The sequence below is a fragment of the Macrobrachium nipponense genome, chromosome 26 (assembly GCF_015104395.2).
Source record: "Macrobrachium nipponense isolate FS-2020 chromosome 26, ASM1510439v2, whole genome shotgun sequence".
Lineage (NCBI taxonomy): Eukaryota > Metazoa > Arthropoda > Malacostraca > Decapoda > Palaemonidae > Macrobrachium > Macrobrachium nipponense.
In genome coordinates this window covers 6,230,899-6,254,085 of record NC_087215.1, presented here as the reverse complement: position 1 = coordinate 6,254,085, position 23,187 = coordinate 6,230,899, and positions in this window count along the sequence as shown.

Here is a 23,187-nt window from a genome sequence, read left to right as displayed (position 1 = left end):
ACCCGTATCGTTTTCCTTATGAAAAAAAAGGAAATGAGAGAGAGAGAGAGAGAGAGAGAGAGAGAGAGAGAGAGAGAGAGAGTAAACGTATGAGAGCTGTATCTTCCCTTTCTTGACGATCACATTTAGATCACAGAGACAGACAGACTGACAGATCAGACGTGTGGTCAGGGAGACCCGAGGACCGGATATAGCAGGCATCCTCCTCCTCCTCCTCCTCCTCCTCCCAACAGACCTGAAAAATGCGAGTAGCAGGAAATGAAGTGAAAAAGGGAGACACCGAGAGGGAATCGAGCAGAAGATTTTCTCTTGCTTTCTTCTTCGCTTTCTCCTCTCACTCTCTCTTTGCTTTCTAAGAGTCTGAAGGAAGGCCTTTGGGGTTTGGGAAGCTTCCTCCCAGAGATGAGGGCCTTCAACAGAAGGTGTGAATAACATAGAAGCTTCAAGGATCTTTTCTCTGTAACACACTGCGAAGAGCTGTTTGGGTATTTCGATCAGAAGATCTGAAAACCAACTATTGAGGGTCAAGTAACAAACTGTGATTATTTGAAGTTTTAATCAGTAAATTTCCTTGTTGGATTTGTTAGAGGGGATGGAAGTTTAATTCGTTTTTCAAAATATATAATATCGGGAGTTTTATTCCACATGATTTGATCCCTGAATAGGACCTGAAATCGGTAAAATACTTCTTCATGAATAAAAGGTAGTGATTTCTGATTTCCCGTAGGTGGGAAAATAGGTAATTATTTTTAGAACAAACAAACAAAAAAAATCGCTCGACAAGAAGAAATTATATGGAAAAAGTCACAGAAATTTCATTCACCAACAAAACAAAAACGTCTGAAGACTTTACAGATGCAAGGATGTTCTTTTATTTATTTATTTATTTATTTATCTATTTATAAGAAACTCGATTTGTGACAGAATATCACTCGCGCGACGGAGGAGAGAAGCGCCAATCGTGTTTGAATAAAATGATGCTAATGAGGCGTCAGAAATTAAGTAAAAAAAAAAAAGACCAAAACCAAAGCTGCAGTGTTGAAATGGGATGTTACCCTTTGTAAATCCTCACTGATAATAATCAACTCGCAACAAGGTCACTCTCGTTTTCGGCGAAGCAGGGTTGTGATATAATGCAGTGGGGGTTTGAAGCATGAACGCCTGAATGTGAAGTTCAATCATATGCATATTGCATGGAGGAATTGCATGAATTTAGGAAAGAGATGGGCCATATTGCAACAGTCGGTAAAGCAAATACACAGACACATATACATCTATATATGAAATTGCTTTAACAAGTATAGGAATACGCTTCATATCTTTCGCAATAGACGCAATTCCTTCCTGAAATATGGACATGAGTCATCTACAGCATCAGAGGCGTTTATGCTTGAAAAAACACTTCTACGACACCATTTATTCCCCAGCGCCGCTTCGCCAGAACGAGAGCAGCTTCGTCGCTGTGAGTTGATTATATTAGTGAGGATTTACGAAGGGTAAGCGGCAGTTTCAACACTGAAGCTTTGTTTTTTCATTTTTTATTGTCTCATTAGCATTACATTCATGCAGGGTTGACACTTTTTCTCCTCTGTCGCTGGAATGGTCAGATTACGCCTCGCAAACGTAGTTTGTCTGGGTGCATTGCTGACACAAACTGCATTTCAGGAAAAGGAATGTTTTTCTTGCATTTGTAAAGTCGTCAGGAGTCTGGGTCATTTTGATATGGATGAAATTTGTTTCCATTTAACTAATTCTCCTCATAATCTACATTCGTTTTCATTTATTTATTCACTGATTTGTTAAGTTAATCTTCCTTTTATGTAGTAACTGATCTCTTCTTTCTGTCTCTCCCAGTTTCTTCTGTTACTGCTGTCCTAATGAGCACCATATTCTTTTGGAACTTTGAATTTCCTCTCTCAATGGCTCCTTTGATGGCTCGTTCCATATGAATAGGGTTTTTCCTCTTGTGAATATAATAATAATAACAACAACAACAACAACAACAATAATAATAATAATAATAATAATAATAATAATAATAATAATAATAATAATAATAATGGATGAAGCCAGATACAGAGAGAACAAAGATCCCCTCCATGAAAGCCTACAACACCAAGAAATTAAGGGAGAAAACAAGTGAGGTCAATGAAATAATGAGACTAATACACACCCCAAATATCACAGAAACAAATAACTTGACATATGCAGGAGCAAGATTAGTAGCAGAACTGATGGGGATACGAAAACCAACACCACCAACACAACCAACTCAACAGAAACCAAAACAGCAACCGCCTTGGAAAAGGCGCCTGGAAAAGCAAATCATGGTGATGAGATCGGACTTGAGTAAACTGAAAGAGATGGCAGAAAAAAGGCTAAGAAGCAAGAAAACAAGGGAGGAACTGAACGAGAAATACAAAGTACAGGAGAGGGGACTAAACAACACAATAGAAGATGTAAAACAGAGGCTTAAGGCCAAAGCACATAAGACGCAACGGTACATGAACAGGAATAAATAAGGGATACCAACAGAACAAACTATTCGGAACCAACCAGAAAAGACTATACAGCCAACTAAAAGGGGAAGACAACCACCAAGAAATTCCTGAAGCTGAACCAAGTAAGAGACTCTGGGAAAACGTCTGGAGCAATCCTGTATCACACAACAAACATGCAACATGGCTCCAGGAAGTTAAGGCTGAAAAAACAGGGAGAATAAAACAAAGATTCACTGACATCATGACAGACACAGTCAGACACCAACTAAAGAAAATGCCAAACTGGAAAGCCCCAGGTCCCGATGAAGTCCATGGATACTGGCTCAAAAACTTCAAGGCCCTACACCCAAGAATAGCAGAACAACTCCAGCATGGTATCACAAATTACCATGAGCCCAAATGGATGACCACAGGAAGAACATCCTTAGTACAAAAAGACAAGAGTAAGGGAAATATAGCCAGTAACTACAGGCCTATCACCTGCCTACCAATAATGTGGAAGTTACTAACAGGTATCATCATTGAAAGGCTATACAACTACCTAGAGGATACAAACACCATCCCCCACCAACAGAAAGGCTGCAGAAGGAAGTGTAGGGGCACAAAAGACCAGCTCCTGATAGACAAAATGGTAATGAAGAACAGTAAGAGAAGGAAAACCAACCTAAGCATGGCATGGATAGACTATAAGAAAGCCTTCGACATGGTACCACAAACATGGCTAATAGAATGCCTGAAAATATATGGGGCAGAGGAAAACACCATCAGCTTCCTCAAAAATACAATGCGCAATTGGAATACAATACTTACAAGCTCTGGAATAAGACTAACAGAGGTTAATATCAGGAGAGGGATCTTCCAGGGCGACTCACTGTCCCCACTACTCTTTGTAGTCGCCATGATTCCCATGACAAAAGTACTGAAGAAGATGGATGCTGGGCACCAACTCAAGAAAAGAGGCAACAGAATTAAAACCATCTGATGTCATGGCAAACATCAAGCTGTATGGTAAGAGCATCAAGGAAATATACCCTAATCCAGACTGTAAGGATTGTACCTGGGGACTTCAGGATGGAGTTTGGAATAGAAAAATGTGCCTTAGTCAACATACAAAAGGATAAAGTAATAAGGGCTGAAGGGATAAAGCTACCAGATGGGAACAACATCAAACACATAGATGAGTCGGGATACAAATATCTGGGAATAATGGAAGGAGGGGATATAAAACATCAAGAGATGAAGGACACGATCAGGAAAGAATATATGCAGAGACTCAAGGTGATACTCAAGTCAAAACTCAATGCCGGAAATATGATAAAAGCCATAAACACATGGGCAGTCCCAGTAATCAGATACAGCGCAGGAATACTGGAATGGACGAAAGCAGAACTTCGCCGCATAGACCAGAAAACGAGGAAACATATGACAACACACAAAGCACTACACCCAAGAGCAAATATGGACAGAATATACATAACACGAAAGGAAGGAGGGAGAGGACTACTAAGCATAGAGGACTGCGTCAACATCGAGAACAGAGCACTGGGGCAATATATGAAGACCAGTGAAGACGAGTGGCTCAAGAGTGCATGCATGGGATGAAGGACTGATAAAAGTAGACGAAGACCCAGAAATATACAGAGACAGGCGAAAGACAAGCAGAACAGAGGAATGGCATAACAAACCAATGCACGGACAATACATGAGACAGACTAAAGAACTAGCCAGCAATGACACATGGCAATGGCTACTGAGGGGGAGCTAAAGAAGGAAACTGAAGGAATGATAACAGCGGCACAAGATCAAGCCCTAAGAACCAGATATGTCCAAAGAACGATAGATGGAAATAGCATCTCTCCCATATGTAGGAAGTGTAATACGAAAAATGAAACCATAAACCACATAGCAAGCGAATGTCCGGCACTTGCACAGAACCAGTACAAAAAGAGGCATGATTCAGTAGCAAAAGCCCTCCACTGGAGCCTATGCAAGAAATACCAGCTACCTTGCAGTAATAAATGGTACGAACACCAACCTGAAGGAGTGATAGAAAACGATCAGGCAAAGATCCTCTGGGACTATGGTATCAGAACAATAGGGTGATACATGCAAATAAGACCAGATGTGACGTTGATTGACAAAATCAAGAAGAAAGTATCACTCATTGATGTGGCAATACCATGGGCCACCAGAGTTGAAGAGAAAGAAAGGGAAAAAATGGATAAGTATCAAGATCTGAAAATAGAAATAAGAAGGATATGGGATATGCTAGTGGAAATTGTACCCATAATCATAGAAACACTAGGCACGATCCCAAGATCCCTGAAAAGGAATCTGGAAAAACTAGAGGTTGAAGTAGCTCCAGGACTCATGTAGAAGTGTGTGATCCTAGAAACGACGCACATAGTAAGAAAAGTGATGGACTCCTAAGGAGGCAGGATGCAACCCGGAACCCCACACTATAAATACCACCCAGTCGAATCAGAGGACTGTGATAGAGCAAAAAAATATATAATAATAATAATAATAATAATTCCATTCAATCTTTTATTTTGATACAGCAATGCTGGATGTGTTGTTCTTACCTGTAGACTGTTTGATAGAGTAGTAGTTGGTAATGACTTCTGATATTATGACTTAATTATTCATATGCATTTTTTAACACTGTTAAGTCTTATCATTTATTTTCCAATGAGTTATTTATACCGGATATACAGCCCACTTGCATAAGCAAATGATGCATTCCATTTTCTACTGATATGTAACGCTTCAGTAGTCAATTTACTCACTGTGCGGGTGCCATAAACAAAACTCATTGGATGGTAGTTTATTATCAAAAGTTATCACGCTGACCGTAATAAACTCCAAATTATGTAATTATTTAGTATTTCGATAAAAATGTTTGACTTCAGTGATGAAATTCAACATTGGTGACTTGGGAATGCCATAAACAAAAATGAAAAAAAGACAGTAGTTTGTTGACGAAAGTTACTTATCATATTGACTGTGATGCATCGCGAGGTACCAAATTATATATTTCGAAATGTATTTGCTGAATTAATGGCATCCCTCAGCTGTGGTTTGAGGATCTCAAAAGTAAAGATCAGCAGATAATAATTTATTTATGTATTGATTCATTCATGTATTTCTTTAAACTGAACGAAGCAATAAAAAGGAATAATTTGGAAATTCACTAAGAATTTGGCTGCATTTTTCGGGGAATCTTTACAACCAACACAAAAAGGAATAAAAGAGTCGTGTAACTTTTCCTTTGCCCTTCCCTGCTCGCTGGAATGTGTAGTGTTCTCTTCCATATATTCAGTTGGCCTTAAAAGTCCGTGAAAGAGAGGAGAGAGAGAGAGAGAGAGAGAAGAGAGAGAGAGAGAGAGAGAGAGAGAGAGATTTTAATAATATTTGCTTGCATTTTGCTGTCTCGCATCGAGTAAGTTGGTCAGTGTATAATTATTTAACATTTCTTTTAGGAGACCAACCAAAGATGTTTTTAGAAAAATTCAGTTGTGTCACTGGTAGGTCGACAACTGTAACAGTTGTCTTATACAATAACGTCAAATTTAATGTATTTACTATTAGAAAATATATTAAATTTGACGTTATTGTATTAGAAAGCACTGTTAGGCTGTCTGGTTTTGATAATGCAAACTGGACACTCGCACCAATTAGGAAATATTGAATAGTATATCTCTCTGACCTTGAACTCCATCCACTCCAGGGAAATATTGAAATGCTCCGTGTCACGTCACTCACAATATCAAATGTCTGAACACGATCGGAGTGGAGTAGAAAAAATTTTTGAATTCATGCAGGGCAGATGTGTTCGTTAGGCCACGGGAAGTCATCACTCATTACTACGATTAAACTCCATGAATTATAAAATAATTCGTCACGAGTGGAATGGTTCCATGCAACGTAAAAACACCATACAAAAAAAAAACGAGTTGAATGTGAAAGGATTTTATTTTTAGCTCTTCATAGTAGGAGAAACAATATATTAACGAGTGGAATATTTTTACAACGCCTATTGTCATTTCGTTTCTGTAGTGGCACTCCTCTGGCCTTGAGATTCGGTACCCAAGGACAACAGAATCTCGAGAGAAAGCGAGCGAAAATCCCCTGGGGGAGCGGGGGATTGGGGGGAGGGTTGGCAAGGACGCCCAGGTGGAACAGCAGGAACGCTTTCCGGCGTTATTTCCACTTTGTCCGTCAGTTCTTAATGCTTTGTCAAGGAAGAGAATGCATATAACAGACAGCTCTCTCTCCAAAAGGGAAGGTAAACCAAAACCATGATGGTCTTCTCTTTCTCTTTTGTCAGACAACAACGTTCACTGCCTCACTGACACCTCACTGAATCGTAAAAGGTCTCCCTCTGCAGAAGACTTCCACAATATCCGCCTCTATTGCTCACATTCCTGAGCCTTTTAGGTATGAATGGGCCTCCTTTCTAACACCTCTTTCACCCCATCTTTCTTCGTACTTTCTAGGTCTTCCTTTCCTCCTTCCTCCTAACAATTTTTCATTTTCCTTTCTTGCCAACAGCTCTCCGTTTGGATGAAACTTTTTAATGTCGGTCATACCTGAGTTTTGAAGGGAAAATGTGATGTTTCATGACTGCTATTTTTTTTTTTTTCTTATGGCCCAATTGAATAATATTCAAGCCAGGTTGACACTCTCACTCTGCCTTGGGAATAATAATGAGGGGATTACGGCCTATTTGCATAATTAATCCCACCTCATTTCGGAAACACAAATATATTTGGTCCAGAGAGCAATGTCACCAAAATCATTTATGTAATTTCACGCTCAGGTTATTACGAAGCTACAGTCATTTTCATTGCACATAAAAAGGACTGAATCATTACGTTAATTTTTTATGGGCTTGCTTATCGCGAGGAAACAATAATTCATGATTATAGAGTCTCCTTATTCTTATTATTTAATTTTCTTTAAAGTCACGTTCAGTAGAGAAGTCATCACTGTGGATTTTTAGATTTTGTTGACTATCGATATTGAAATTCGACAAATACTTTCTTAAATATCCCTTTTTGTTTTATTTTTTTTATTTTGTTTTTTTATCTTTTTTTTTTATTTATAGATCACTGCCAAGGCAAATATGAACACTTATGTTAGCGAACCAGACAAACAGACAATCAAATCTATTTTTAGCTTTTTTCAACTTAAAATTATTTTCTTTTTCCCGAAAAACAAAATATATTTCTTAATACAGATAGTCTGCAACTTACCGCCCGTAAGTGAGGCGGAGGGAGAAGAGGTCTCATGTAGACCTCTGGATTCTTCTAACCAACAGAGACAGTGAGGATCTTATATATAGTATTCGTTTTTGATAAAGCAGTTATCAGTAGTCTGCACTATTTTGAACGTCATTTATCGTTTCATCGTAACAAACGAAATTGCATTACATATACACTAGTACCGTTCAATGTATAACTGTATAGGAACTAGTGAGAGAGAGAGAGAGAGAGAGATTCCGTCTGGAACTGAGGACATCGTATTATCCGGGTAATCCGTCGAAACCGAGTAATGCTTGGAATTTCAAATCTTCATTCCCAGATTTTGGAATTTGCTCTGATGGAAAGAGAAATTTAATGCAGTGATTATGATTTTACTTCTTATTAATTAATTATTTGTTTATCTATTTATTTATTTATTTTGCTTTTGGTAAGCTTGCATGGGATTTTTGAGGGACCTGATATTATTTTTTTGTAGTTTATTTTATATAATTATTATAGGGACAAAGTACTCTATATACGAAAAGTTCAGAACGGAAAAGAGCGTCCAAGACCGCAAACCTCCGCCAAGGTGGCCCACACCTCCTCAAAGGTTACATTCCCATCTCTCCCAAGATGTAATCATTCGTTTCTGTCGTCGTGATGTCCACCGTTCGACAGTTTCATTAATTATTTTCTTTTTTTATGAATAATCTTCTGACTTTCTAAGGCGTCACGTAACCAGTCGCTGACTGATTTATTCTCATCAACTCTCGTCACAATCAGTTCAAACCGACATCAATAAAGGTACCTAATTTTTTGCTTGCGCCTGACGTGGTAACGAACAAACATATCTTAATCAAATATAAATAAGGGTGATAGTTAATTCTTGGAACAAAATTTACAGTCCCAGATGGTATCTGTTATGACCCAGTTAATTAATGATTATGGATATCGAAAGATTAATATCAACTGATTGTTTACGTACTAAGTTTCCAGCATCTTTGATAATAATTATCAAGATGTTTCCTCTGATTGTAGTTACCAAGTTTGTTTAAACAATCGTTGACACCTGATATAAAAAAAAAAACACAATTTTATAACCAGACGGCCGCGACTTGCATTTTGGATTTGTTTATTTATAAATTTATTTGTTTATTTATAAATTATTTGTTTATTTGTATTTGGGTTGAGAAGGAGTTTAATTGTGGTCCCTTAATGCAATGTTGATGTTTCAATTTAGATATGATGTAAATAAAGAGGCTAACCACTCATTAGTGTAATTACAACAATGCTGGTTAATTAAAATACCAGCTGGTTTTTATTCTCATACACAGATCGCTTCCTATTCCTACAAGTTCATCTGCTAAGGTGCCTCTCTCTCTCTCTCTCTCTCTCTCTCTCTCTCTCTCTCTCTCTCTCTCTCTCTCTCTCTTCACAGAAGGGCCCCGCTTAACATTCTGTAACGTTCTACATCGAAGTGGAATCCCCTGACAGAATGTCAGTCCTACAGAGAGATCATTGGCGCTGTATCACTTCCAGGACTCCAAGATGGGATCCTTCAGTGATGGGTTTCCTTCTCTCTCGCAGATTCTGTGTTATGTGGGAGGTTATTTGCATTTTATTTATTTATTTATTTATCTATTTTACTGAACTGGATCTTTCATGTTTCCTTTTTAATTAAGTTAGTTTTCCTTTAACTAGATCATTTAGTGTTCATTGTGGTTTTCACATTTATTATTATTATTATTATTATTATTATTATTATTATTATTATTATTATTATTATTATTATTGTTGTTGTTGTTGTTGTTGTTGTTGTTGTTGTTGTTGTTATTGTTATTATTATTGTTATTATTATTATTATTATTATTATTATTATTTGGGCGGCTCTTTCATATAAACAAGAAAGATTAGTATTTTTCGAAAAACGAAAAAGTTATTTAAATTAATGTGTTTCTCTTCCGACAAGACGAATGGAGGTGGATTACCATAGGATTACCATGATGGTTTGTGTGTGTGTGTGTGTGTGTGCGTTCAACTGGGACTAGTGGTTCCATTGGTCCTCTAGTTTTTCCAGTGATGTTAAGGAACGACGGAATAAAGTACAAAACATTTCCTTTTCACTCTGGAGTGGGAACAAGTTGCTTTCCGAGGCTTTTTTGGGCAATGAATTTCGAAGTAAATAAAAGTACTCGCTCATACAAAGAGGTGGTTAACGATATGAATATTTAGTATGAATTTTATGTTGGTGTTTTGGAGTATGTTGAGAGAGAGAGAGAGAGAGAGAGAGAGAGAGAGAGAGAGAGAGAGAGAGAGAGAGAGAGAGAGATTCCGTCTAACCATAAGTTCACTGACCCAGTCTAACAACATTTCCCAGACCATAATATGTTGCATCGCCCTACTGCTATCTGCACAAGTTTGCATAAATCATCTACTGTCAGCTTTCACCAGACTCACCACAAATGAAGCTTTAGATGTCTTCAATTGTTTATAACATAATAAATGGACGTCAGTATTATAGTTTCGAAAATGTCCACAAAAAATTCTTTTGAACAATATATACTACTATGAGATTCAGGGTCTCTGTAACATGGTTTTTTGGACTTTGCTCCTTGTCAAAGCATCGGATGTAGCTGAAAGTTGACATATGTATATTTTACAACCACACACAAATTTTGTCAGCATTAATCATAACCTAAACCCGATAGTTTTAATTTTTATAGAGTAAAAATGATCTATCCGACGCCATGGCCAATGATTACGAGCCAAGAGTCGAAAAACATTCATTACGTAAGCAAGGTAAACAAACACCTTTTGACGAAATGTTGCCTCGCCCATCCACCAGACAGAAACTCCATCGGCTCTGAAACCCAAAGACTTTATGAATGGCGGAACGATACATAGATGTGGGTGGGGTATCAGTGCTAGCGTAGTAATACTACTGTAGCAGTAGTGCCGCAACAGTATAGCAGTAATATACATGAATTAAACGTTTAGGCCAACTGCTGGGTCCTTTTAGCACTTCTTACAACTACTTGATGAAATTAGTTTTTATAGCCAGAAGTTAAATTTTCTAATCCAACAATGCCCATGATAGCCTTTAGTGTTATCCTGAATTATAACGAGGCGAAAGTGGGTGGAGCCTCATGAAGTCATCATTCTGACGATAATTATTGGTGAAGGTTTAAAGCCAATATACGGTACCGGCTATTTTTTTTTCAGTAAATAGGTAGATAGCCAATAAATAAAAATTGGTTGACATTGGATATAGCAGTTATCAAATCAAGCTTGTCTACTATGTTTTTGAAAATTACCAACTATTCCCTACATCTTGTCAATCTGATTGTGACCTATAAAATAGACTGTAATTTCTTAGGAACCTATTTTGGGAGTTAGACTTATAATCGAAGTGTTTTTGTATTTATTAACATATTTTGTTGGTTTGTTCATTATGGACAATTATCCAGTGGAGAGGTTCCAGAGTTCATAAAGGTGTACTGCTTTGCTTGTAATTTGTAAATTTGTAGTCATTGTTGCCAGAGGTTTAGCATTCGTGACGTGTAGCCAATCATCCATCGAGAAAGAGGGAAGAAATGCTGTCATAAGTACGTAACGAGTGCGTTCGAAGCCTTTTCTCTGAGTAAGTTGGGGCCCGTCTTCAAAAAAAGTCACTTTACATTATAAGTATCAAATTTATTCAACCTACATAATGCAGAATACAGTCAAAGTATGTGTAGATATAATATGTATTCTGAATAAGCGTTATATGTATGAAATGCATAGATAAAAAGTTATTGCGAAAAAACCGTGTTACAGAGGCCCTGAATCTCATAGTAGTTACTCACACACACACACACACACACACACACACACACACACACACACATATATATATATATATATATATTATATATAGTGTGCGTCTCTTTGTACATATGCATGTATGTATGCATACATCTAATTGTATGGCATAGTATACATTTTGTACACGTAAGTCACGATGACCCACAAGGATACATACATACCATACATACATGCATATATATATTATATATATATATAATATTAGTGATAAATATCATACATATTTAGATTTATTTATATTATATAATAGCTAGATAGATAGATAGATAGATAGATAGATAGATAGATAATGCCTATTTGAGGAAGCATTTCTCGAATGCGATAGCAAATCCCTGTCCTTCTTAAATACTTTTTACTATAAAGTTTTTTGGTTAAGCCGCCTGATTTAAAGTATTATCTCTCACTCGATAATGAACAGGGAATTCACGTCTGAATGTTTTGCTAGTGAATCCATAATCTCCCAAAAATATCAACGTTTTCTCTTCCCAGACGACTTGGAAAGGGATCCTTTCCTCCACTCGATTGTCGGGTGGTAATATCATGAAGGCGCCGAGATCATAACACACCAAATCGGAAACATTATGCAGATGATGTTTTTCAGAAAGACTGAAGGACTGAACTCAGCATCAAACAACTTTTCCGTCGTCGCGCGTCGGATAAAATTGCAAATGGGATTTGAACTTCCTCAATCTTTCTATTTATATGAAGCTGGAACAGAAAAAAAAGTTAATGGTCTTATAGAGTGTTTTTCAGACGATGTTCGTTCTTAGATGCATTTCTGAGGAGAGTTTGAAAAAAATTGCACATCTTTTGTTTTAAGCGTGACATTGGAAACTTGACGTTGTTTGAGATATACGCTTTTTGATAACTCACTGAAATTAGACTAGCGTGTCTCACTATAGATCATATTCCTGTTCTGACGTCACAGGATGTCATCCACTCATAAATCTTATTGCAGCTATCGTTCCCTGACCTGTAAATTACAGGTCAGTAGGTGTAGAGCCATAGACAGACGAAGATTTAGGCCTGCACTCTCATATAAATCTGAGCCAGGGATTCCTGTATATAGTATACGCTTAAGAAGATGAATGAAGACGGAATACTGGTGTTGAAGTGCTAAGCTGTCTTGAACACTTGGCTTCGTCGTTTGTCAAATAGACCTAGAAAATCTGTTTCTCTTTTGCAGACTTTCATGACAAGAGAGACAGTTTGCAAAGTGTGGGCGGCGATGGAGGATAAAGAGGAATGTCTTGTTGTCTCTTCAAATGTCAAAGATTTTCCGGTAGACATCGTTGGTGGAAGTGTTTGTGTGTGTGTGTGTGCGTATGTGAGTTGGTTATATTTCGTCCCTCATATCGTGAATCATATGGTAAGAAAGAAGAAGAAGAAGGAGAAGAAGAAGAAGAGAGTGGGGGGGGGGAGTGGGGGAGGGGGGGACGCCAGATTAGGAATGAGGTCAATGGAAATATGAATGCAGTTTTCTCTGTATTCCAATAATAATACATACATTTTTTGGGGGGGAAATTCGTATCTTCATCCTGTTGCTATTTCCTGCTAGGGTAGTAAAATATTGATCCTTTTTTGAAGGCTTTCAAACACGTACGCGTTTTATTATCTGCCATAGAACGTTTTTCTATGTTCTGTGTTCCGACCGTTAAATCTTACGGTATTTCCAAATATTCTAGTCCAAGAGAAAGAAAAAATTTTCGTTTTACTTATGTTTTGTTTGTTTGAATTAAAATTTTTTATTCTGTTTTTTCTATGTTTTCCATGTATCTCTGGTGGAAATGATGGCAATGAAGTTTTCATATAATATTAGTCCTGTACTTCGAAGTACAGCAGTTGTATGATAAGACTAAGGATGCTATGTTTTGTCAGCCGTTGCACAGCAACCAAACTGAAGATGGTTCAAATGTTTCCTATGAAATTTATAGAGTGATAGGACATTAGAAAGTATCAGGGAATTATACTCATGCACATACATACATACATACATACATACATACATACATACATACATACATACATACATACATCCCAGGTAAATAAAATCGATATGGACTTTAAATTGACTTGTTCACATAATCGATTCTGGTGGTGTGACATTGGGCCAGAATGTGTTTGAATATCTTCTATGTACGAATGCAGACGAGCCAGTGCACACATAATAACATACATACCTATTACTCCCATGAATCATCAGTATTTCAATTTTTTCTAAATATGTCGAATGATAGACTAACTGGTTACCGTATGCGTGTAAGCACATACCCACAGTACTGACGCCCAGGTGAATAAGTACGTACTTTATGTCACCCTGTTTTGAACAGTACTTTTTTTTTTTTTTTTTTTTTTTTTTTTTATTGCCACATCCTGAATGAAATTTACTCGAGCTAAAAATTGGACAAGATATCCTTCTGAATGATTGGCAAGATTTTTCTTATGAAGTTACACACGATAAAATTTTTTCTTCTCTATATTTTCTTGTGCTTATTTATTATAATGATGTTTTCGTCTCTGTATGTATGCCTTCACACTTATATATCATTTCTCTCCCATTACTGAACCGACATGGAATTACTCTGTGATTAAGTTCTAACATAATTGACCCTTCTTTCCCCATATGTACTTTTTTCTTTTTATCCTGAATCTGTCATCACTGAAATTGTCTGAACTGAAATGAAATTACCGAAGGTCCTACGACTCCTGTTTCAGTATGAACTCACTTCGTTTATACATTCACCTTTTCCCCCCACTTGGTTGGTGGTGATATTGTACCGATCTTGACCTGCGAATGACCTCACCCGGTTGAGGGATGAATGCTCTTTCAATCCAGCTCAACAACGTTGGCTGTGATCGCCTCCCTCTCAAAGGCGCCAAGAAACCGCGAATACTGCTATATATATTTGTGCTGTTGTGCAGGGGGGGAGGGGGGAGGGGGGAGCGGGAAGACGCCTGTTGGATAGATTGCTTCCTAGTATTTGTAAGTATTAGTCTTTACGGGCTGCTGAAAAGCAAGAGCCCGTGCCAGCATAAGGCTTGGCTTAATCTTTCTGCTGCTAAGTATTAGTGTTGGGTTTATCATGGCGGACCCGTGGTATTCTCTCTCTCTCTCTCTCTCTCTCTCTCTCTCTCTCTCTCTCTCTCTCTCTCTCTCTCCAAAGTATCTATTTTTAATCAACTCTCTCTTTAACACAGATAAAGCAATATGTATTACGATATGAAAAAATTATTATTATTACCGAATATTACTAAGTCTCTTACGCCTTGCAAATACCTGCACATACATCTTTTATTATATTGTAGGAGGGGCCCACTAAAATTTGGACAAAAAAATTGAAAGTTTGTATTTTAGTGGGCTTCTACAACATAATATTTTAGTACACGGATACAGTGTTTATAACTTTGCTAAATCTATTTATTACATCATACATTTGTTACGAAAACTATTGCCGACCAAGACTTGTCTTTCTTCACGCTTCCTACGTCTATCTAGTCCCAGATGCGCGAGATTTCAGAAGTTCATTAAAAATTCTAAATGAGGAAAGAAGAAAAAGTTCCCATAAAAGTTCCCATATCGCCTCTTAACTTGATAAGGTTAACGATGTTTTTAAAAGTTCCTAATTAATTTACTTAAGGTCCTATCTGTCTCTCGCCTCGAACACCCCCCATACAACCCCCTACTCCCGCCTCTGCCTCTCTCTCTCTCTCTCTCTCTCTCTATCTCCTCTCTCTCTCTCTCTCTCTAGATCTTCAAGGAGGCCCAACGAGCGGTGGGAAAGTATGTTTGTCTTCATAAAAATATCCAAAATGCTACGGTTGACTCCAGAGGTATTTATGATATTGGTTGTTAGTTCGACTGTGGTTGCTCACCAGCTTAGCTAGGGGTGGAGGGAGGGAAAAGAGACAGAAATAAATGTCATAATTATAACTAACAACTAGATTATCCGGACAAGATCGACCTCACGCCGTCAGGGTAACACCAGTCATTAATTCTCTCTCTCTCTCTCTCTCTCTCTCTCTCTCTCTCTCTCTCTCTGCGTATTTTCCCCCTTGCCATTGTCCCCAAGTAGATTCTCTCCGAAAATCACATTTATTTCCTACTTCAGTTTTTATAGAAATGCGCCTTTGAAGAGGGAGAAAGGGCGTTTGATTTTTAATATTTGTTATTGTCTATAATAACAATACATCTTTAATTTTAATTGATTTTATTGAGGTTGACCTAATTGCAGTGATTTATCGGTAGAGGGAATTTAACTGATTACTCTGAGCTTTTATTCACAGCTTATCGACGTTATTCTTTGTAACTGTAAGAAGCTGCTAATAATAATCGAATGAAATAAGAAAAATGACGGCCGTAAATTTCCTCCGTTTCAAGACGATGATATTTCTGCCCTTATGAATTGCACGCTGCTTTAAGCCAGCTATTTTATTGCCTTCACTTCAAGACTTCGGAGATTTCGACTTCCGTTATTACTGCTCTCTTTTCGTAGATTCTTCGTTGTTATCGCTGCTGGTAGGTAGACTTAAGTTAATCGCTATAGTAGATTCACATCAACCGTGCATCTAATGTTCTAGGCCAGTTTCCTTACGACGCACCTGATTGGCTGTTTGATAAGCCCCCCAATCACAGGGCTGGAAATTCAGTCTCTCTCAAGAGTTCACAGTGGCAGGATGTTTGTTCCACCTCTCCTGAGGGATACTTTTGAAAGACGTATCCCTCATGAGAGAGACTTGAGAGTTTCCAGCCCTGTGATTGGCTTATGAATAGCCAATCAGGAGCGTCGTAAGGGACTGGCCTAGACATTAGATCCACGGTTGATGGGAGTCTACTGTAGTATTTTGCTTGTTTTTATTTTTCTCTTCAGGATGAGCATTTGGGTTGAGATTATTAACTACTATTTTGAGAGTTTTTTTTTTATATAGATATCTGGTCTACCCATTGTATACAGAATGTACTGTATTCCTTATAAGTACAAACGAGTCTTCAGGATATCCCATTTTTTCAGTGGTGAATGTATTTTAAGAAACTTTCTTAGCATAATAATGCCTATTGACATTATTTTTGTTTTCTTAAATTGTAGAAATGCTGCTTTTTCTTTTAAATATTATTTTATTGTACCTCATTTGATATTCTTGGTATGCTTACATCTATGGGTATTGACGCAGAGTAATTATTGCATTCGTAAATCGTTTACTATAAGCATTCCATATTTCCCTCATTAAGCTTACGCACTGAGAACCTCTCCTCCACATTGCAACGTTGGAAAAGGATCAAGGAATGAGAAAAAATATGAGAATGATTTTATGAGAAACACCTGTTTTATTACTGACTTCAACCTCAACTACCCCCCCCCACCCCCGCTCCCCCACACCCACCACACTGCACTGTTTTTTTCGGGCGGTTAAAAACCAATTCACACCCCCCACTCCTTCCTGTTGCCATACCTACCTTCCTTTGCAAATCATATTACTGCCTCTCTCTCTCTCTTTGGTGTGAAGAAGCCTCGTGTTCTTATTTTCTTCCTAGCACCAGGTCAGTTGCAAAATACGAGTCATTATCCATTTTACTATATTTCTTTAGTAAGGATATTTTCATCCTTGTTTTCAAGATGCATTGTAATAGAAAATAACTTAACTCAATTCCTGTGTTTCAAGAAGCAAAGTAGTTTTCTAGTGCCGATGTAGTTATAGCCAAACTAACGTAACTTCAACGTGTAGTTAATATGTTTTTGTAGGAATGTAACTTTCTCTCCTGTAAAGTCAACTGCCATAGTCCTTGCCGTTCCCTGACCATTTCCTGTCTTAGGGAGGGTTAGGAGCCACTAGCTTCTACCTTTGCATTGGAGAGTTAAGTTGCCTAGTATATGGCCATTCGTAGGCTGCAGCTTTTAGCTCACTAATTCTATCAGGGCTTATTTCTTCTACCTTTTGGACCGGACGGGACGCCTGGCGGGCGGAGGCCTGCCGGTCCCCGGGACGCCTGGTGGGCGGAGGCCCGCCGGTCCCAGGGACGCCTGGGCGGGCGGCGGAAGCCCACCGGTCCCCGGGACGCCTGGCGGGCGGAGGCCCACCGGTCCCCGGGACGCCTGGCTAGCGGAGGACCGACGGTCCCGGGACGCCTGGCGGGCGAAGGCACGCCGGGGTCCCCGGGACGCCTGGCGGGCCGCTGCCCGCCCGTCCCGGCCCCGGGACGCCTGGTGGGCCGCTGCCCGCCCGTCCCCAGGACGCCTGGCGGGCCTCTGCCCGCCCGTCCCCGGGACGCCTGGCGGGGCCACTGCCCGCCCGTCCCCGGGACGCCTGGCGGGCCGCTGCCCGCCGGTCCCAGGGACGCCTGGCGGGCCGCTACCCGCTGGCCCGGGACGCCTGGCGGGGCCGCTGCCCACCCGTCCCCAGGACGCCTGGCGCGCCGCTGCCCGTCCGTCTCCGGGAACGCCTGGCGGGCCTCTGCCGCCCGTCCGGTCCCCCGGGACGCCTGTCGGGCCTCTGCCCGCCCGTCCCCGGGACGCCTGGCGGGTCGCTGCCCACCGGTCCCGGGACTCCTGGCCGGGAGGGAGAGGCCCGCCCGTCCCCGGGACGCCTGGCGGGAGGAGGGGGGGCCCCGCCGGTCCCCGGGAGACGCCTGGCGGGCGGAAGCCCCCCCCACGGTCCCTGGGACGCCTGGCGGGCGGCGAAGGCCCGCCGGTCCCCCGGGACGCCTGGCGGGCGGAGGCCCACCGGTCCACGGGATGCCTGGCGGGCGGAGAGCCCCCGGTTCCCCGGGATGCCTGGACGGGCCCGGGTAGGCGGGCGGAGGCCCGCGGTCCCCGGGACGCTGGCGGGCGGAGGCACGCCGGTCCCCGGGACGCCTGGCGGGCGGAGGACCCGCCAGTCCCCGGGATGCCTGGCGGGCGGAGGCCCGCCGGTCCCCGGGACGCCTGGCGGGCGGAGGCCCGCCGGTCCCCGGGACGCCTGGCGGGCGGATGCTCGCGGTCCCCGGTCCCCGGGACGCCTGGCGGGCCGCCCGCCGGTCCCCGGGACGCCTGGCGGGCGAGGCCCGCCGGTCGGACGGGTCCATGGCGGGCAGAGGGCCCACCCTTCCCCGGGGACGGCGGGCGGGCAGCGGCCCGTCCCCGGGACGCCTGGCGGGCCTCTGCCCGCCCGTCCCCGGGACGCCTGGCGGGCCGCTGGCCCGCCGGTCCCCGGGACGCCTTGCCGGCGGGGAAGGCCCGCCGGTCCCTGGGACGACCTGGCGGGCGGAGGCCGCCGGTCCCCGGGACTCCTGGCGGTCCTCGCCCGCCCGTCCCCGGGACGCCTGGCGGGCGGAGGCCCGCTGGTCCCCGGGACACCTTGGGTGCGGGCGAAGGGCGCCGGTCCCTGGGACGCCTGGCGGGCGGAGGCCCGACGGTCCCCGGGACGCCTGGCGGTCCTCGCCCGCCCGTCCCCGGGACACCTGGCGGGGGCGGGGCCCGCCCGTCCCCGGGACGCATGGGGGCGGAGGCCGCCGGTCCCGGGACGCCTGGCGGTCCTCGCCCGCCCGTCCCCGGGACGCCTGGCGGGCGGAGGCCCGCTGGTCCCCTGGGACGCCTTGCGGGGCGAAGGCCCGCCTTGGCCCTGGCTGGGACACCTCGCGGTGGGCGGAGGCCCGCCGGCCCCGGGACGCCTGGCGGTCCTCGCACGCCAAGTCCCCGGGACGCCTGCCGGGCGGAGGCCCGCCCGTCCCCGGGACGCCTGGCGGGCGAAAAGGCCCGCCGGTCCTGGGACGCCTGGCGGGCGGAGGCCCGCGGGTCCCCGGGATGCCTGGCGGCGGAAGGGAGGGCCCGCCGGGTCCCCGGGACGCCTGGCGGGCGGAGCCGCCGGTACCCGGGACGCCTGGCCGGCGGGCGGAGGCTCGCGGTCCCCGGACGCCGCATGGCGGGCCCGCCGGTCCCCGGACGCTGGCGGGCGGAGGCCCGCGGTCCCCGGGACTCTGGCGGGCAGAGGCCCACCCTTCCCGGGGACGGGGCGGGCAGCGTGGCCCCGTCCCCGGACCGCCTGGCGGGACTCTGCCCGCCGTCCCCGGGACGCCTGGCGGGCCGCTGCCCGCCCGTCCCCGGACGCCTGGAGGGCCGCTGCCCGCCGTCCCCGGGACGCCTGCGAGGGGCCTCTGCCCGCCGTCCCCGGGACGCCTGGCGGGCCACTGCCCGCCCGTCCCCGGGACGCCTGGCGGGCCTCTGCCCGCCCGTCCCCGGGACGCCTGGGGGGTCCACTGCCCGCCGGGGTCCCAGGTACGCCTGGCGAGCGGAGGGCCCGCCTGGTCCCCGGGATGCCTGGGCGGGCGGAGGCCCGCGGTCCTTGGGACGCCTGCCCGCCGGTCACGGGACGCCTGGGGCGGAGGCCCCGCCCGGTCCCCGTGACGCCTGGAGGGCGGAGGCCTGCCGGTCCCCGGGACGCCTGGCTGGGCGGAGGCCCGCCCGTCCGGGACGCCTTGCAGGCGGAGGCCCGCGGTCCTCGGGACGCCTGGCGGGCGGAGGCCCGCCGGTCCCTGGGACGCCTGGCGGGCGGAGGCCCGCCGGTACCCGGGACGCCTTGCGGGTGAAGGCCCGCGGTCCCTGGGACGCCTGGCGGGCGGAAAGGCCCGCAGGTCCCCGGGACGCCCTGGCGGTCCTCGCCCGCGTCCCCGGGACGCCTGGCGGGCGGAGGCCGCTGGTCCCGGGACGCCTTGCGGGCGAAGGCCAGCCGGTCCCTGGGGGACGCCTGGCGGGCGGAGGCCCGACCGGTCGGGAGACCTGGCGGTCCTCGCCCGCCCGTCCCCTGGGACGCCTGCCGGGCGGAGGCCTGCCCGTCCCGGGACGCCTGGCGGGCGGAGGCCTGCCCGTCCCGGGACGCCTGGCGGGCCTCGCCCGCCCGTCCCGGGATGCCTGGCGGGCCTCCGCGCCATCCCTTAAGAGAGTAACAACTTCTGTTTAACCTTAGAACCAGAATATGCCACTGAATCCTTTCAATTCTCCAGGGGCTTCTCTGAATCCTCTGCTTCTTATCCTTGCACTCCACAAATCTTCTCTGAATTCTCTGCTTCTTCTTCTGACGCTCCCTGAATCTTCTCTGAATCCTCTTCTTCTCCTGCACTCCACCAATCTTCTCAATCGTTTGCTTCTCCTGACACTCCACCAATCTTCTCTGAATCCGCTGCTTTTCCTGGCACTCCACCAACTTCTCTGTATCTTCTGCTTCGAATCCTGGCACTCCACCAATCCTTACATTTACCTTTCCCTTTCAGCAATCAATAAAACTCTTACAAAACATTTTATACTTATTTCCCTCTAACTTTCATATCCTTCAACGATTAACAAAGCAAACTTATTACATATAAACATCAAACCTTCCATATAAAATAAAGTATTGCAGTTCACTCCTAAAATCCATTGCAAACTAAAATCAATTCTAACACATGGATTTATGAAAGAAGTCCTTTAAATTCGAGTTAAACTCGAATTATTATGTAAATAACAAAATTTGCTGCAAAAAAATAATGTGTAAATGAAAATCGCAGTTTGTAAATAAACTTTATTGATTAAAAAAAAAAAAAAAACTTTCCATACAACAAACATTCTCCTCAAATTTTTGACATCTGAGCCCTCTTCGCAAGGCCAGCTTAGACTTGGTCGCGCCATTCCTTGAACATGGACAGCTGCTCCTTCATTTTCCAGGCATCTGTAATTTCCCTGGTGGTTCTTGAGCTGGCAAACCGATTTCTCCTTCGCTCCTCGCAGCTGTCGAACCTCATCTTCCAACTGGTCGTTCCGTTCGCCCTGGACACCGGTGTTCCTATCAGCGACTTGAAGCGATGATTCCCTTCCTCTAGAAGGCACCTCAGCTCGTTTCTCTTCAGTTTCGCAACCTGAACTTCACAATGTAGTACACACGTTTCCTTCGTGAGATCTTCCACTTCCTTCTGCAGGAGCTGGAACCTGACCTCGGCGTCTTTCCTGTCGGATTAACGCTTTTCGTTCACGTCTTTTCGTTCCTGGACGAGCCTCGCCATCCGCGCCGCTTCTTCGGTCTATATCTGCACGTCCTTCTCTTCTTCACTTGATCGTTCTCCTTCAGAAACAACGTCTCACCTTCGAATAAGTGGGCCCTTTCTTGCCAGGCCTGTTGTTGCAACACCCCCTGAGTTATCTGGATCACACGAGTGCTTTCTTCCTTTCCGCCCGCCTTCTGAATGTCTTCATTGTAGTCAAGCCTCTGTTGCAGCTGAAAAATGATCCTGTCCAAGTTCACTGCTGCTCTCTGGTACTGTGTGGTGTCTCGCAAGGCCGAAATTCTCTCATTCAATTCCATTTCCTTGGCCGGTGTTCACCTCCATCACAGTAAGCAGCCTATAAACAACATGACTATCCTTGCGTTAGACTTCTCTTCGTATTTCAGACAAAACATCTAGACAATAACGTCACACAACAGCTGCTGCCAAGGCAGGCCAAGTAAGGCCACATTTTCTTCAAACTGGAAGTACCCAATTCATATACTCTCCTCTAATCTTGCAATAAAAGTGGGGACGGGCGGGCAGACTACTATGATATAACCAGAACTTAAATATCACATAATAAAATAAAGTGTAATGGAGACTAAAAACACTTCAACGCACAAAAAAAGATGAAAAGCACCACTTTTATTGCAAGATTAGAATTCGTATCTATAGATTTTAAAGCTATAAGTAAGAGAATGTTCATCAGTTTAAAAGACTAAAGTTCGAGCTTTCACCATCTCCATTAGACGTTTCGTCTCTAAGAGAGAACAAGATCCCGACTCCCTAACTTCCTCTGATTCATCACCAAAGCTTCAGAACCGAAAGAAATCTTTCAACTGCCCATAAAGGCTATTTAACCGAGGGCTCCTATACCGTCCGCGCCCCAGAAACCTCTGCACGATGCCATTTGCCCCAAGTTATGTACCGTAACGTCGCAAGAATCCCGAAGAGATTAACGTGAACCAATATTAAGCTGTAAGCCGCCCGCCAGTGACCCTATTTCGCCTTCATGAGGGACCGTTACGGTCCCTTCATCTCCAATGAAGGGTCGCTGTAAAGTGCCTGGTATTGCTGCGAGCACGTTACCCACAAGTCCGACGAGGAACTTGACTTTGCTCGAGAGGAAGAAGGCAAAACTTGAGAGAAAAATGTCAAGGGATAAATATCTATGCGATATGAAAGATTCATATGGCAACTTCGGATGAGTTCCTTCACGACGTGTACTTAAGTATATCTTAGTTCAACCAGATCACTGAGCTGATGAACAGCTCTCAAGGGCTGATCCCGAAGGATTAGATATTTTCACGTGGCTAGGAACTCGTTGGTCACCTAGCAACGGGGACCTACAGCTTATTGTGGGATCCGAACCACATTATATCGAGAAATGAATTTCTATTACTAGAAATAAATTCCTCTGATTCCGCGCCGAGAATCGAACTTCTGCCTACCTGATTGGTGGCCGAGCACGAAAACCACTTGTCCAACGAGGAACTTAAGACGTGTAGTACTGAAATGCATGAGGGTGATGTGGATGCAACAGGCACGAGTTCAATCCTAACTGAATGAATTGTGACGGGAAAATAACCTC